General features: G+C 33.9%; 1 protein-coding gene and 1 long non-coding RNA gene across 7 annotated transcripts in view; one reads left to right on the top strand and one right to left on the bottom strand.

The window, feature by feature from the left end:
• Nucleotides 1-422: 422 nt before the first annotated feature.
• On the bottom strand, nucleotides 423-3824 carry LOC130049206 (uncharacterized). Its single transcript, XR_008797696.1, has 3 exons — nucleotides 3377-3824; nucleotides 2408-2493; nucleotides 423-2303 (listed from the first exon to the last, which is right to left on the bottom strand). It is a non-coding gene; the product is annotated as an uncharacterized LOC130049206 (long non-coding RNA).
• A 582-nt stretch (nucleotides 3825-4406) lies between these two features.
• The window catches only part of LOC125659110 (uncharacterized), a 29355-nt gene continuing 19576 nt past the window's right edge, over nucleotides 4407-14185 (top strand). Inside the window, exon 1 of one of the 6 annotated variants that reach the window (XR_007363944.2) lies at nucleotides 4407-4596. The gene's annotated coding sequence lies outside the window, so the exon portion shown is untranslated. Of the gene's footprint in view, nucleotides 4597-10137; nucleotides 10359-10698; nucleotides 10719-11370; nucleotides 14170-14185 lie in introns of those variants that run through there. The other 5 variants (XM_048890666.2, XM_048890674.2, XM_048890685.2 and 2 more) reach the window with 5 other exon arrangements.

The following is a 14185-nucleotide window of genomic DNA, read 5'->3' as shown; positions in this document are numbered from 1 at the left end:
GCCCCCCCCTTGATAATTTTTTTGTGGCAATAATTTCTCTGAAATGTGTGAATTCCCGATCTATCTTATCCCTCTTTCGATTCATGTAATTGTTTCACGCTTTTTTTGTTGTTGTTGTTGTAAGCTTTAGAGATCGGCCTTCTATACCGGCATATGACATTGGAGTTGTAGCGTAACAGAATAATATACTGAGCTGACCGGAGCTTGTCAGTGGATACTGAACCACAGTGTGGTGATCCGGAAAACCGGATCACACTGTGAAATCCACAGTTTCAAAGAACAATACATTGATGAGTATATAATAAAAAGAAAATACTATGGTACTAAAATACTGTCGTCGCTAACTTACATAAATACGTAGACATCGCATGATAAGATGTATAAGGAGAGTTTAAGGAGGAATAACACACCATGCAAAAGTATTAGTTTTTGCTAAAGTTTATTCATAATTTATTTCAAATCAACAGATTCCGCTAAACAGCTCATCTTTAACGTATATTCATGACGTCATAATAAAATATTACGTCATTTTCATGTAAGTGGGATTAGAAGATCATCCTAGTTGTGTAAATAAAAAGAATAATTAAGCATAGTATGAAAGTTGAAAAAATGAAAAAAATCTCAGCGGTATATAGCCAATAACGTCCCTTGGCCTTTAAAAACTACCAAATCTACCGTATGTAGTGAAATTTAAGGTAGCTATTGATAGCTAGCCCCAAAAAAACCGCTCATTGAATTTTTTTCAATTTTATTTATTATAACATTTTGACTTTATCCTAAAACATATAAAAAAATCAACAAAAGTAATCAGGTTAATTTTCGAGGAAAGCGAGATTGAAATCCCCTCTTTTGCAGCCCCAAAAGGCAAAAAATGCCAAAATTGAGCAAATTAACACAAAAGCCAATAAAAATTTTATTGACACCAGAAATATTGTTTGTCATATATAGTTATGTAAATTAAACACAAACAGATAAAAAATCAACATGGATTAGAAATTTAAAATGCATCTAAGGAAAACATTGGCATGATTCGACTTGGCAATTGGCCAAATTTACCCTAAATATGGCGGTTCTCAAATACTATCAGGCATACATTTTCTGACAACAACAAAATTCTGCTCATAAAATTTCTGATTTTATTTCATTTTTACAATAAGTCAAGTAGTATCTAAAATATTAAATAGAAAAAAATATACCAAATGAGGTTTAATCTGAAACTATGTCAGATTTTGTAACCCTACCCCCTCCCTTCTAGAAATGAATTTTAAGAGATACAGTCAGCAGATATAAACTATTGACCTTAAATGATTAAGCATTCCCAAATTACCATATTGAGCATTCAAACTCACAATACTAGAAGTTTCTATGAGCCATTTAATAATGATATATAGTGTGTGCTATTGCAGTTGACCTTTTCGCACTCACAATGATTGCCTAAATATTTAGTTATTTTTCATACAATTTCTTGTAATAACTGGACCAAATCTATTACCTATACATATTTTTTGATAGAAATTTATATCACTATACAGTATAATACACCAAATATGTTTAAATAACCATTTCATATTTCAATAAATAATTAATATCAATAGAAAGAGACCTATGGACTGCCCATGGATCACTACATGTAAGTCCATCTGAGTCATCTTGCCCTCACAGATAGGTGTGTCTTTCATAAGTTTAAGATTTCTAATTGTAGTTTCACATGGAACCAAAAACTCACTATTGGATAACTGAGAATGCATGTACATGTATATTGCATTAACTAACTGAAGTTTTCCCCAGGTGAAGGTCTATGTTCACTGTATGTATAAGGGGGGGGGGGGGGGGGGGTGTGTGTGAATTAGTTCCATTATGAAACTTTTCTAAAAATTTGATATACATTAATGTATCTATGATGTATGTTTCAACTAAATTTTGAATTACAAGGAAAATTCAAACACATTGATTGAAGTTATAAAATTGATATTCTATCATGTGCACATTTTTTACTAATATATCTAAGAAAGAATAATCAACATTGAAATTTCCTTTACATCTATGCAATATTATTGTCTTTCAAAAGGCATGTACTTGTAATATACGAGTACATGTACTTGTTTTCCCTTAAATTCACAATTTAGTTTAAAGTATGTTGTATAACATCCACTGCTCTGAGCTCATATAAGTGAATTAATGTTTTTCATCCAGTCCCAAATTTTGCAGTAGTTATTTAATCTTCGGAACTTGATCAAACATTTTTAAATTTGTGGAGTTGTGGGGGTCCAGGGGATATGTCATCATCACTGTAAATGGAGTACCTGTTCAAAATATAGATAAATATATTTAAATATAGCAAAAAAGATGAATATCTGATATACTCAGAATTGTCTTTACAAATGTTTATAAAAAAAAAATATAGTACCTCTCTTGCTGTTATACTTGTTGACTCGAAATCCACTTCAACCTGCACTGGTCCTATCTAACCTCCATTGGTCCTCAGGCTGATGCCTAGAAAAAAGATCATCATAATTGATATTTGCACAGTTAGGTCTATATTATACCATTGAGTAATTAGATTGCGTCAGACAATGTGAATTTTAAAACTGTGTCTCAACACATATTCAGTTAAAATTTAAATACTGATGTTTCAAAATTATAAATTGCAATGAGATGACATGTATATATGTTTTCATAAACTGCCATAGACTTATCATATCTGTTTTATTTACAAAATGTGGGTCAAGAGAAGGGCATACGTGTAGTATACATATCTTACTTATACATACAGTGCATACATTTGCCTATGAGAGGGCATATGCAGACTTGTGATTAATTTACATTATTGAAAAAGGTTTTGCCAACCTACATGTTTGTGTGAAACACGAAACTTCAGGTTTGATATATTTCTTAGGTCACTGAAATTTCAAAGTAATAGTATATGTATACTATAGTCTAGGGAATTATAATTCAACACATGCCCCCCCCCCCCCCCCCTTCCACTTTTTATCCGGTTCCCTCATACCCCTAGATAGTAGGTCTATACAGATATTTGTTTTTCATTATTTTTATACATGTAGTTCAAGGTATGTTATTTTCGTAACGGTTATTTTCATAACGATATTATTATTTTCTTAATAAAAGAGTTGTGAGAGCCCATGTTTACAAATGTGTGGGTTTTTTTTTACATGACATCCGTTCGTTTACAATCACATGCACAGGTGGGAGTTATATTTTATGCACATATGGAATACATATATACATACAAAATAATACATCTACTGTATGTCGTGTGTTTAAACTTACAGATGTTATTATAAATCGCGTTGTGAAATAGCAGAGGAAATGTGAGTTGAACTTTTGAATGCAAGTTTATGGCATTTTTTTCACTCACCAAACGAAACTATGATTTCGTTGTCCAAGTTGAATGCATCCATCAACTTCCTCTTCTTGCAAGAAACTTTGTTTAGCCTCTCAATAACTGTATAAACAGTATTTAATCTCTCAGCATGCAGCACTCGGACATTACGATGCATCAATCAACAACTTTGTTTACGTAGCGCATCTATGTACATGGATTGGTGGTTGGTTTAACATTTCGATTAGCAAAAAGTTTCACACAGATGAAACATTTGATCTACCATTATTACAGACATTGACGTATACTTATGTGGTATGTGCATATTTTCTGTAGGCGAGTCAGTCACAGCAACAAAACACTTTCGGAACCCCTTTTTGTTTTTCGACTATTCTATGACGGAGTAAGGAATTCCGGAAAATGAATTCACGTGAAAATACACAATTTTTACTGATCACGTGGTTGCTATCCGTCGCTACCTTAAAACAGAGACATATATGTCTATGCTTAAAAGAATGCAATTTAGTAGAAAGTAAGCCTAATCTGAAAAAAAGAAAAGAATGAAATCCTTATTAGACTTAATCCCATGATCAATAGATCAGCAGCCGACATGTTAACCTTCTGAGCTATCCAGCTAGGCAATCGGTATTTAAATATCATTTTTTTTTTAAAAATATATACTCATGATATTATTATATTTTAAAAGGAAACAAATCTGAACTAATGTATTACATGTACATTGAAATAATCAGTCCATACATTGATTACACTTTATTTAAAACGTGACATTTGTAAAAATAATATGTTTTTAATTTTAATTTTTTTTCTTAATTTCAGGCAAACATCTGGTTTATAAGTATAACAACTTTGTTTTTTTATCAGTTGGTGTCTTTAAGACATTGACAGAATGGGGAAACTATCAAAATTCGGGTGTAAATCTTAATTTAAATTAGACCCCTCCCCCCCCCCCCCCCCCCCCCCCCCCCCCCTCGACTCAGTTTGCCTCCCCAATGCCAGTTGCTCAGACGACCCTGCTGTAATGTAACAGAATGGTGGGGGCGTGAAATTGAAGAAAGACTGGTTTATGCTTCTGCAGAGTGTCCAATCTAGGACCTCTGACACAACACTGTGCAAACAGTGCTCTAACCTTGCAATATGAATCGGGATCGGACTATGCTTAAAGGCAAACCCGATGTTTGTGAAAACGGTGGGATATCCGATATTTCGTAACACATTTGGCATTTACACATTTGGAGGTAAGTCATTAGCTTTGTCAATATATTAGTCAATATATTATAAATTATTTTTAAGGGAATTTGCTTGTCTTAACAACATTTGCCACAATGTACGAATTGTATGAACCTAATTTTAAAGTCTCTTTAATTTCTACGCTTTACCTGAACAATCTAAATCATAATACGATTTTTATTCATAGGCCTGCCCTCTCATGCTGCATGTCGGAATGAATATTATTTCTTATTCGTTCTGAGGTGCAGCATGCAGGTGATCAGATACCTTTGGAGTTTCTGTGTGAACGAGTGCATGGTCCTGGCTTGTAAAATGAAGTTTGAAAAAAAATAAAAACAGCAATCTATCTATTCTCTTTTTAAAAGCAAGCCACTGTGCCGAATGCATCACTGAATAGCCATGCTGTGTAGGTCATCCACGTCCGTCAAGTACAAATGTTTGTTGAGTTATATATGTACTTGTTTCCCCAACATGCTGTATCCACATGCAGTTTACAGTCTATGTAACCTGTAGTTAATGTTGTAAACTTTCTTTTTTGAATTTCCTTCTCTATAAACTGTCGTACTGTTATGCCCTCTGGGCCCAAAATTGGAATAAACTTATCTTCTCTATACGTCAATGATAGCAACATGAACAGCTGATGATTTCAAGTGCATTTCAAGCCCGAAACAATATATGTGGTAGCCTAGTACCCTGACTAGAAAATGGAAGCATTAATAGAATCTACATGCTTTCCATTTATTGTTAGTAACAGTGCAAAGACTTTATTGTAAATTGTGCACTGTCAACAGAACAATGCTGTTGTATCATTGTATCATGGATTTTGTATCCGTTAAGTAATTTTGTTTTTTTTCATGCCTAAATTACTGCAGATAGAATTATGCATCCTTTTGAGAGAGAGGACCCCCCCCCCCCCCCCCCTAAAACACACACACACCAGATACATGCAACTTTTGTCATCTGAGACACAGCAATCATGCCATGCATGGGACTAAGGGAAAGTTTTTTTGTTGAATTAAAACAGGCTCAATCAAAAACATACCTTCAGGTAAAAATATAAGATTCCACCTTCTGCCCTTATGAGACATCACACTGTTAAAGACTTAAAGTAGAAAAGGGTGTTGATTTCCACATAATATAGTTTAATATCAATAACCAAAGAAAGTGTATATATTGCCACCCTTTCAAGATGTCAAACATATAAAACAGAAGTGTATATATATATAAGTCAAAATAATTGCACAATTTCACTTAACAGCACATCTATCATATTCAAAAAACATAAAAAGTGTGAAATAGCAAAATTTCAACCTGAACAGTTAATATATATATATATATAGGTAAAAAAAAATTAGTTAAATATGACAACTCGTAAAACGTAAGCACTTTCATTTAAAAAAAAATAATCTAACAGCGTAATTTGTTTTCATAATGTAAAACATCAGACTGAAGATTTTTAACATTAGGATATATATATATATGTCATAATGTGTGTGTGTACTGTATACATGTGCAGGATATATATATATATATGTCATAATGTGTGTGTGTACTGTATACATGTGCAGGATATATATATATGTCATAATGTGTGTGTGTACTGTATACATGTGCAGGATATATATATATATGTCATAATGTGTGTGTGTACTGTATACATGTGCATGAAGTGAGCTTGCAAAAAAAAAAACTGGTTCAGTTTTCTTAATCTCACAATTTTTAGAATAATTCTATGCCTACTTAGTATTAGGTACACATAGTTTTCTAACAAAAAGATCGAATTGTGATTGATTTGTTTTATCGAGTGTTTTATCACATTTTATCACCACAACAGACTGTCGTAAAGTTATTGTAAAATTATGAAAAGAAATTATTGACATTTCCAAGATTAATAGTGGTTCATTTCATCTAAATAAAATTTGGGCCTGAAATGACATTAGGACAAATAAAAAAGTACACACACACAGAGACATATGATATAATATATCCACATGTAGTTTGCAGTTAATGTAGTCGTTAGTTAATGTTGTAATCTTTTCTGAAATTTCTTTCTTGCTGTTATGCCCTCTGGGCCCAAAATTGAAATAAACTTATCTTATACTATGTATGAATTATATATATAAATGAAATTATATATATATATATATAATATATATCAGGGCTATTTAGATATAGTGCAGTTGATTTGGATTTTATATTGGATAATTGACCAAGCTTCATTGTACCGGTTGCGATTCATTGTACACAATGCAGTGAATAGGAAATATGAAATAAAAACAAAATGCTTTCTAACTCCAGCTTTATACTTTTGTGTTGTCATCCTGTGATTGTTCATTGGATTTATATAGACAAGTTGATAGAAGATGAATAAAAAGCAAAATGGTCTTTTAGAAACAGAGCGAAAATTTAATTTGTTTTCTACAGTACAGCTATAAAGGCTTTGTGAATGGTTGGTTTGCTTTGCCTAAGTGAAATCATGAAAAAGTAATGAGTGATGTGTGCCATTCCACAGCTTATTGTCTCTCGGGATTTCTCAGATCAATAAATTGAACGTTTTTAATTTCCTGCTTTAATCCTTTACGAACAATCTGTTACGAACAATTTGTTGTATTAGGAAATTCCCATTTTGTGGTGTAAACTGTCACCCGATTGATGTTTTCTGTGAATCGGAGATTACCCTTTCTTACGTAATGGACAGTGGAGGTTTTCATCTGACGTTTTGATAAGAATTTCATTCATTTCCTGAAATTCTGGATGTCACAGTGTGTTCGTCTGATGTGGTTTTTATTTCATAATTGTTATATGGGTCAGAATAATCCAAAATCCAGCAAAAATCAGTAGCATGATTTCAAAGATTTAACAATTCATTTAATTATTAAATTATTGTTTACACAGAAAATATATCAAGGATAAAGAAAAATGCTAACTTACAGTAAATAAAAATCATAAAGCAGTGTTTCCTGTGTGTTTATTGCTTAGTTGAATTCACAGAAGAGAATAAACCTGTTTAATTTAAACAATTTTATTATGTAAATCATAATAGGGTTAGACAGCAGGAGGAACCCCTACAAGCCCTCTCATAAGATGTATATGGGTATCCATATATAGTGAATTTCTCAGTGTGCTCTAATATTATTAGATATTTCTTCATTTAGGATATTTACATTTATTTACAAGGTTATTGCAATCTCTGCTTTATAAAAAAAAATAAGCCTGTTTATAGTGCTGTTTAATTCCGCGGTAAAAAGTGCAGCCCCCAGACAGGAGAATTTGACTAACAAAATTATTATTGAGTCAATGGACTTTTTACCAAGTAATTGACCTATTTGAACATATTGACCTACTTGAAGGAATTTACATTTATATGAACTAGCTTGATCATAATGTAGGTGGCATATAAAATGATATATACTCACCTCATTATATTTAATGCTGTTATATTTCTGTGAACGTGCTTAATGTTAAATTTTACAGCAGGACATGATTTTCATGAATGTTTCAATTAAATTTGGGTTCGTATGGTCAAAGTTCAAGGGTTAAACTGTAAAATAATATATTGTCACCTATATTTTAAGAGTCATTTGCTTGATTGACACCAAATTGATTTTTAGGTCACATGGTCAATCCACTCTGGACATAGACAAAATATTGTCTGCTCAATATTTTGAATTGGTGATACTACTATTAATTAAATGATGCATGTGTATAACCCTTTTCAATTTTCCACCATGGGGGCATATATGTTTTACAAACATTTCTTTGTTTCAAGTACCTTTAATACATTTGTGCAAATTTTAAGAATGTAAAATTCCCACTTATGTAAAGTGATTTCTGTAAAAGGAAGAAAATCCAGATCCATTTGATTTTAAGGAAATTTAAGGTCACAGGGTCAAAGATGAATGAGAGCATTGACATTTGTGTCCAGATAATATCTTGACTTGGCATGGACATTTTAAATAGATTTTTATTTAAGTGTCTGCTTGTAGCTTAAGTAGGGATAATCTGTACCTAGTGTGTTTCATTTACATTAATTGAACATCGATTTTTCATTGTTTCCTGAGCAAGACCACACAATGAAAAAAATGATAAATGAACTATGTGCTGTCAGCAGATTTACAATGTATGTACTTTGTACCAACAAAATTGTATTTTTTGCCAAATATCACGAAATTTAACACCCTTTCTGCCCTGTACAACAACAGGATCTGCTCTCCACTGTGTAATTGTAGAACAAGCCCCTTGTAAAAGTTTCTTCTAGGTTCCGATTGATCTAATTTGAGGACTATTGTGTGGTCATCTATCATGTCATCTGTTGTGTGGTCATCTATCATGTCATCTGTTGTGTGGTCATCTATCATGTCATCTGTTGTGTGGTCATCTATCATGTCATCTGTTGTGTGGTCATCTATCATGTCATCTGTTGTGTGGTCATCTATCGTGTCATCTGTTGTGTGGTCATCTATCATGTCATCTGTTGTATGGTCATCTACCATGTCATCTGTTGTGTGGTCATCTATTGTGTCATCTGTTGTGTGGTCATCTATCGTGTCATCTGTTGTGTGGTCATCTACCATGTCATCTGTTGTATGGTCATTTATCATGTCATCTGCTGTGTGGTCATCTATCATGTCATCTGTTGTGTGGTCATCTATCATGTCATCTGTTGTGTGGTCATCTATTGTGTCATCTGTTGTGTGGTCATCTATTGTGTCACCTGTTGTGTGGTCATCTACCATGTCATCTGCTGTGTGGTCATCTATCATGTCATCTGTTGTGTGGTCATCTGTTGTGTGGACATCTATCATGTCATCTGCTGTGTGGTCATCTACCATGTCATCTGCTGTGTGGTCATTTGTTGTGTCTTCATGTTGTCGGTGGTCATCTTTTGTGTAATTATCTATCATATTGTAATTTATAATTGTGTGGTCATCTGTGTGGTGTCCTCTGTTGAGGGCACTGTCCATTTCTGTATGTGTTAATCTGTTGAGGGCACCGTCCATTTCTGTATGTGTTGTGTGTTAATCTGTTGAGGGCACCGTCCATTTCTGTATGTGTTGTGTGTTAATCTGTTGAGGGCACCGTCCATTTCTGTATATGTTGTACGTGTGTGTTAATCTGTTAAGGGCACCGTCCATTTCTGTATGTGTTGTGTGTTAATCTGTTGAGGGCACCGTCCATTTCTGTATGTGTTGTGTGTTAATCTGTTGAGGGCACCGTCCATTTCTGTATGTGTTGTGTGTTAATCTGTTGAGGGCACCGTCCATTTCTGTATGTGTTGTGTGTTAATTTGTTGAGGGCACCGTCCATTTCTGTATGTGTTGTGTGTTAATCTGTTGAGGGCACTGTCCATTTCTGTATGTGTTAATCTGTTGAGGGGACTGTCTGGTGGTACACACTGTCCACTTCTGTTCTTGTGTAGTCATTTATCGGAGGGCTCTGTCCACTTCCCAATATCTTCACAAAGAGTTGTAACTTTGGTGCCACAAGGAAATGAACTACAGTGTACTATAAATAGCCACTATGAGACACATCAGTTTGTTAATCACTACTAGTCTAGTTCAGGGTCGCTTTGCCATTGTTTTGGTAAACATAGCTTAGTTAATGAAACTTGAACTTATTCTGTATATGTATACTTAGTATTAATCACTGGGTTGTGTATAGTGATAATATTTTGCTGATAGAGAATGAAAATTTTCTGATGGATTAGGCATTGGGGTATTGTTCAGAAGTCACAGTGGAAGGGATTTTATGCAGTTAATCAGAGATAAATGTAAGTTTGATTGAATTCAAGCAATGAATAAGAATTGCCTTTGCTTGAGAATTAAATACTGCATGTGAAACAGTGTGAGCATTATTTATTGGTTCTGTAAACTAACATGAAGCTAGTTGTCCAAATGTGGGATTACAAGTACAGTGTAACCTTGTTAATCCGGACACGTCGATTCATCCAGATAAATGAAGCATCCGGACAACCAAATCGCATATATGTTAGATCTTCATATAGGTAATTTCATTGATGTTGATATAAAATAAACACTTCTTATTATATACCCATAGGGCCTCGTGTGATCTGATGATCCGCGCCTGTCAACTCGACGTATCATCCGACTCTTCGGATCAAGTTACTGTAGTAATAATATATATATATCATTAATATAACTCCATACTCACATTATTATCTGATAAAAGTATAGACAGTGTATTTATTTCCATTTCTTAGAGTTAAAACCAATAAATTATCAAATAAAATATATAAGTCATTGCACTGTTTAAGCTACAAGACATACTTATAAACAGAATCATATATTTAAGTCAGAAAATTGTGATTTTCCTTAAACTGTGTTATCAAAATTTCACAAAAATTGGTTATATTATAATGATATGATAGTATTCATAACAATTTCATGAAACTGTTCCTTACAAAAATATACAAAGTGTCTGAAAAATAAAGGAAATCTATTGCATAATGGAAAAGACTAACACAATTTTTGTTTCCTCTCATGCACAAATCTAAATAAATAATTGATTTTGCAAAACCTGTTACATGAGAGTGGAATTACTTTAACACTTTACTTTATAATCCTGATCATGTTATCACTTCCATGCATTTATTTTAATTTGCACTAAAATTACAATATCCATGTATTTTTAGATACATGTATTTACAAGTGTTATAATTACTAGCACCATGAAAAAATAAACAAAATTACACACCACATGCACTAAAAGCAAAATTCTGGTGTAAGAACTACATGTAAATGAAAAATAAATCAATGCTTATATTTGATATTCTATAATTATTGAAGCTAATACTATCAGAGCTTGTTATTACTATACCTGGTGCCTCTTTGATCTGGTCATGCACGCATACTTACTAAATTGATGCGCTGATAAGTGAAGAAAATTCCAAGTGACTTCAAAATTACAAATGCCTATACTTACACAATATATATGAATTGCCATATTTATTAAAAACAGCAATTTCCTCACTTCTACCTCGAGTTTAAAATGATATCCTCCATGGCATCATAACACAAATCATACACGGGTACATTGTATATGTGGGACATCTTATGCATGAAAATAACTGGTCGTGTTCAAACTTTATATATTCCCTTCCATCAAGAGTATAAATACAGAATTCACATTTTTGTAACTACCCTCTTTTGATTTCTAGAAGGTGATATTCAAGATGAGTACATCTGATAGATGTAGCATTTCAGGAAAATGTATTGATACAGCATGATGTTCAATTTATTGATAATTCTTATAGATCAAGACTATTAAATATTGCAGATTTACAGTTTAATGCTTATATACACACACATTGCAATTACAGTGCGCACCAAAAAACCACAACTATGTCAGAGCGAATCAAATTTAAGACAGGGTGAAACCCTTTGCAAGGGTAGAATGGGGGAAAAACATGGGGTGAAATTAACCTTATATACAGTAGCTAATGAGTGTTATTTTGCCAAGTGTCTGACATATTAGAAGTGAAAAAGTCACAGGTCTTTAATTCAGACGAGATCTTTTAAATGAATATCCTGTGTCAGGCTGGAACGTCTTCACTTCTACAATCATGCAGAAATCAAAATTTGTGTCACTGTAAATACTTGCAGGTGATGTCCCCATAGGGGTTAACAAGTGCAGTTCTGTAGTTTCCAGATCAACCCAATTTTTATGAATGGGAAGTTACAGAACTGGAGTGAGAAATTCCTAAATGGGATGTATAACAAAACATGTATTGGTTTCATAGATTTTCTTTTGAAAATCTACCAGTGTGGATGGCAATCATGCCAGGATTTCTTGGGGAAAAAAATAGAAACTTGGACTTAAATCCAAGCCTCATGTATGGACTCTGGGTTTGATTTCCAGTCCAGCCAAAAAATTGTGAGGAGGGGGGGGGTTAGAAAAAAATCAATTAAAAAGATATGAACCACTGTATCAATACATGCATTGTACATCAAGGAAAAGTATGTTTAACGTGTTCTACAGAGTGAGCCTCGGGATCGGTCCTCTATTGTCCAAAGGCCACGGCACAGGGGGCACTCTGACAAGAAGTTTGTGTTAAAGACTTTTTTTTTTTTGGCCTTTGGGATATAATTGTTCCACCTTTCCTTCTTCCCTTTCTATTGTCACCTTTTATTGAATTTTCTCTCTTGATTGATGCCTTGACTGTGTGTGCTTATTAAGTGGAACCTATACTGGATGTGGAAATCCGGAAAAATGCTTTCGTTAAACTCAAATGCTTGTCTCACATTTAAGGATCTATAAAATTAGACAAAATAAAAGCAGACCTTTGTCATTTTAACAACCAATAGGATGCAACTTCTCCATGCTAACCATTCTAAATATGTTATGATGTCCTCCCCTGGGGCCCTGCGCATGGGCTATGCTACATTAATCTCCTGTTTTTGGCTATTGCGCATTTTCACGCTATAGTTGTGGAAAGGATATCAGGAGAAGCAGGGGAGGAATGTAGTAATACAGTATAAGGAGACGCACTGGGTGGGATACCTGGCAACCCAGCAGCACATATTTTCTTAACATTACGACTGCCTGATATCATTAAGACCAGCCAGTTGATAAACTCTGTTTAAATTAAAGAGTTTGGTCATTAATCTAGCAGATAACCAACAAATCCTGTTCGAATGGTGAGGAGTAGCCGGACACCGCGGGATGTGATTGGCTGGTTAGTGTCCCAATCAATACCTTCTTTCAGAGATTTCTGCATTTGATATAATTCCACTAAGGGGTGATGTGATTACCCCTGGATGATCATCATTGTTCATCCCTTTTTATTGTTTCCTCACAGTGGGTATATTTTGTTTGTACAAGAACTTACACAAAAGATTTTTGTGTTTCAATCTCTATATTTCGGAATCAAAATGATTTGTTGCCTAAGTTTCAAAATCTATTTTGATTAATTTTTATTTCATTAATTTGTAATATATACCTACTGTTTAGATTTTCTCTAGGTGGCAATAATGCATGTAATTAGGCTCTCATGGTGTTCAGGATGTGTTTCTCAGAAACAGAAGCATGCGAATACACAATTAATTTCACTATCCCTATGCTGCAGGTATTGATGACAGTCCTCAAACTCCTGATCTGCTCATAAGCTGCATAGATTGTACGAAATATTGACACTGCCTACAAAAGCTGTCATTTCATAATGAATGTGACCTAACAGGATTTTGCATTAAGCCCTCCTTGATGGGTGTTCACTTGATGGCTAGTTATGATACTGATGCTACCAGTTGTGAACAGCAGCAAGGCGTTTGGGACCCTGTATATATAGACGCAGTTAGATGGTCAGGAGATGGTGTATATATAGATAGTTAGTTCGGGGACCGTATAGAAAGATGGTTAGTCTTCACGCGTGTCCATATAAACAGTGCAGTCATTGAACGGTGGGGGCTTGTGCAGTCAACAGGAATAAACTTATAGATAAATACTGGAGGAAAAAATCTTTAGTCAGAGCAATTCACAGTTTTTGTTGTTGAGTGAAACAGGCAGCTGGGGTCTGGAAATAGAGGAGTGGATTCAGTGAGGTGTGATTAGATGGCATGAGTATGGTAAGGTGTATTAATA

The sequence above is a fragment of the Ostrea edulis genome, chromosome 1, assembly GCF_947568905.1.
Source record: "Ostrea edulis chromosome 1, xbOstEdul1.1, whole genome shotgun sequence".
NCBI classification, from domain to species: Eukaryota; Metazoa; Mollusca; class Bivalvia; order Ostreida; family Ostreidae; genus Ostrea; species Ostrea edulis.
This window is presented reverse-complemented; position numbering and strand designations above follow the sequence as displayed.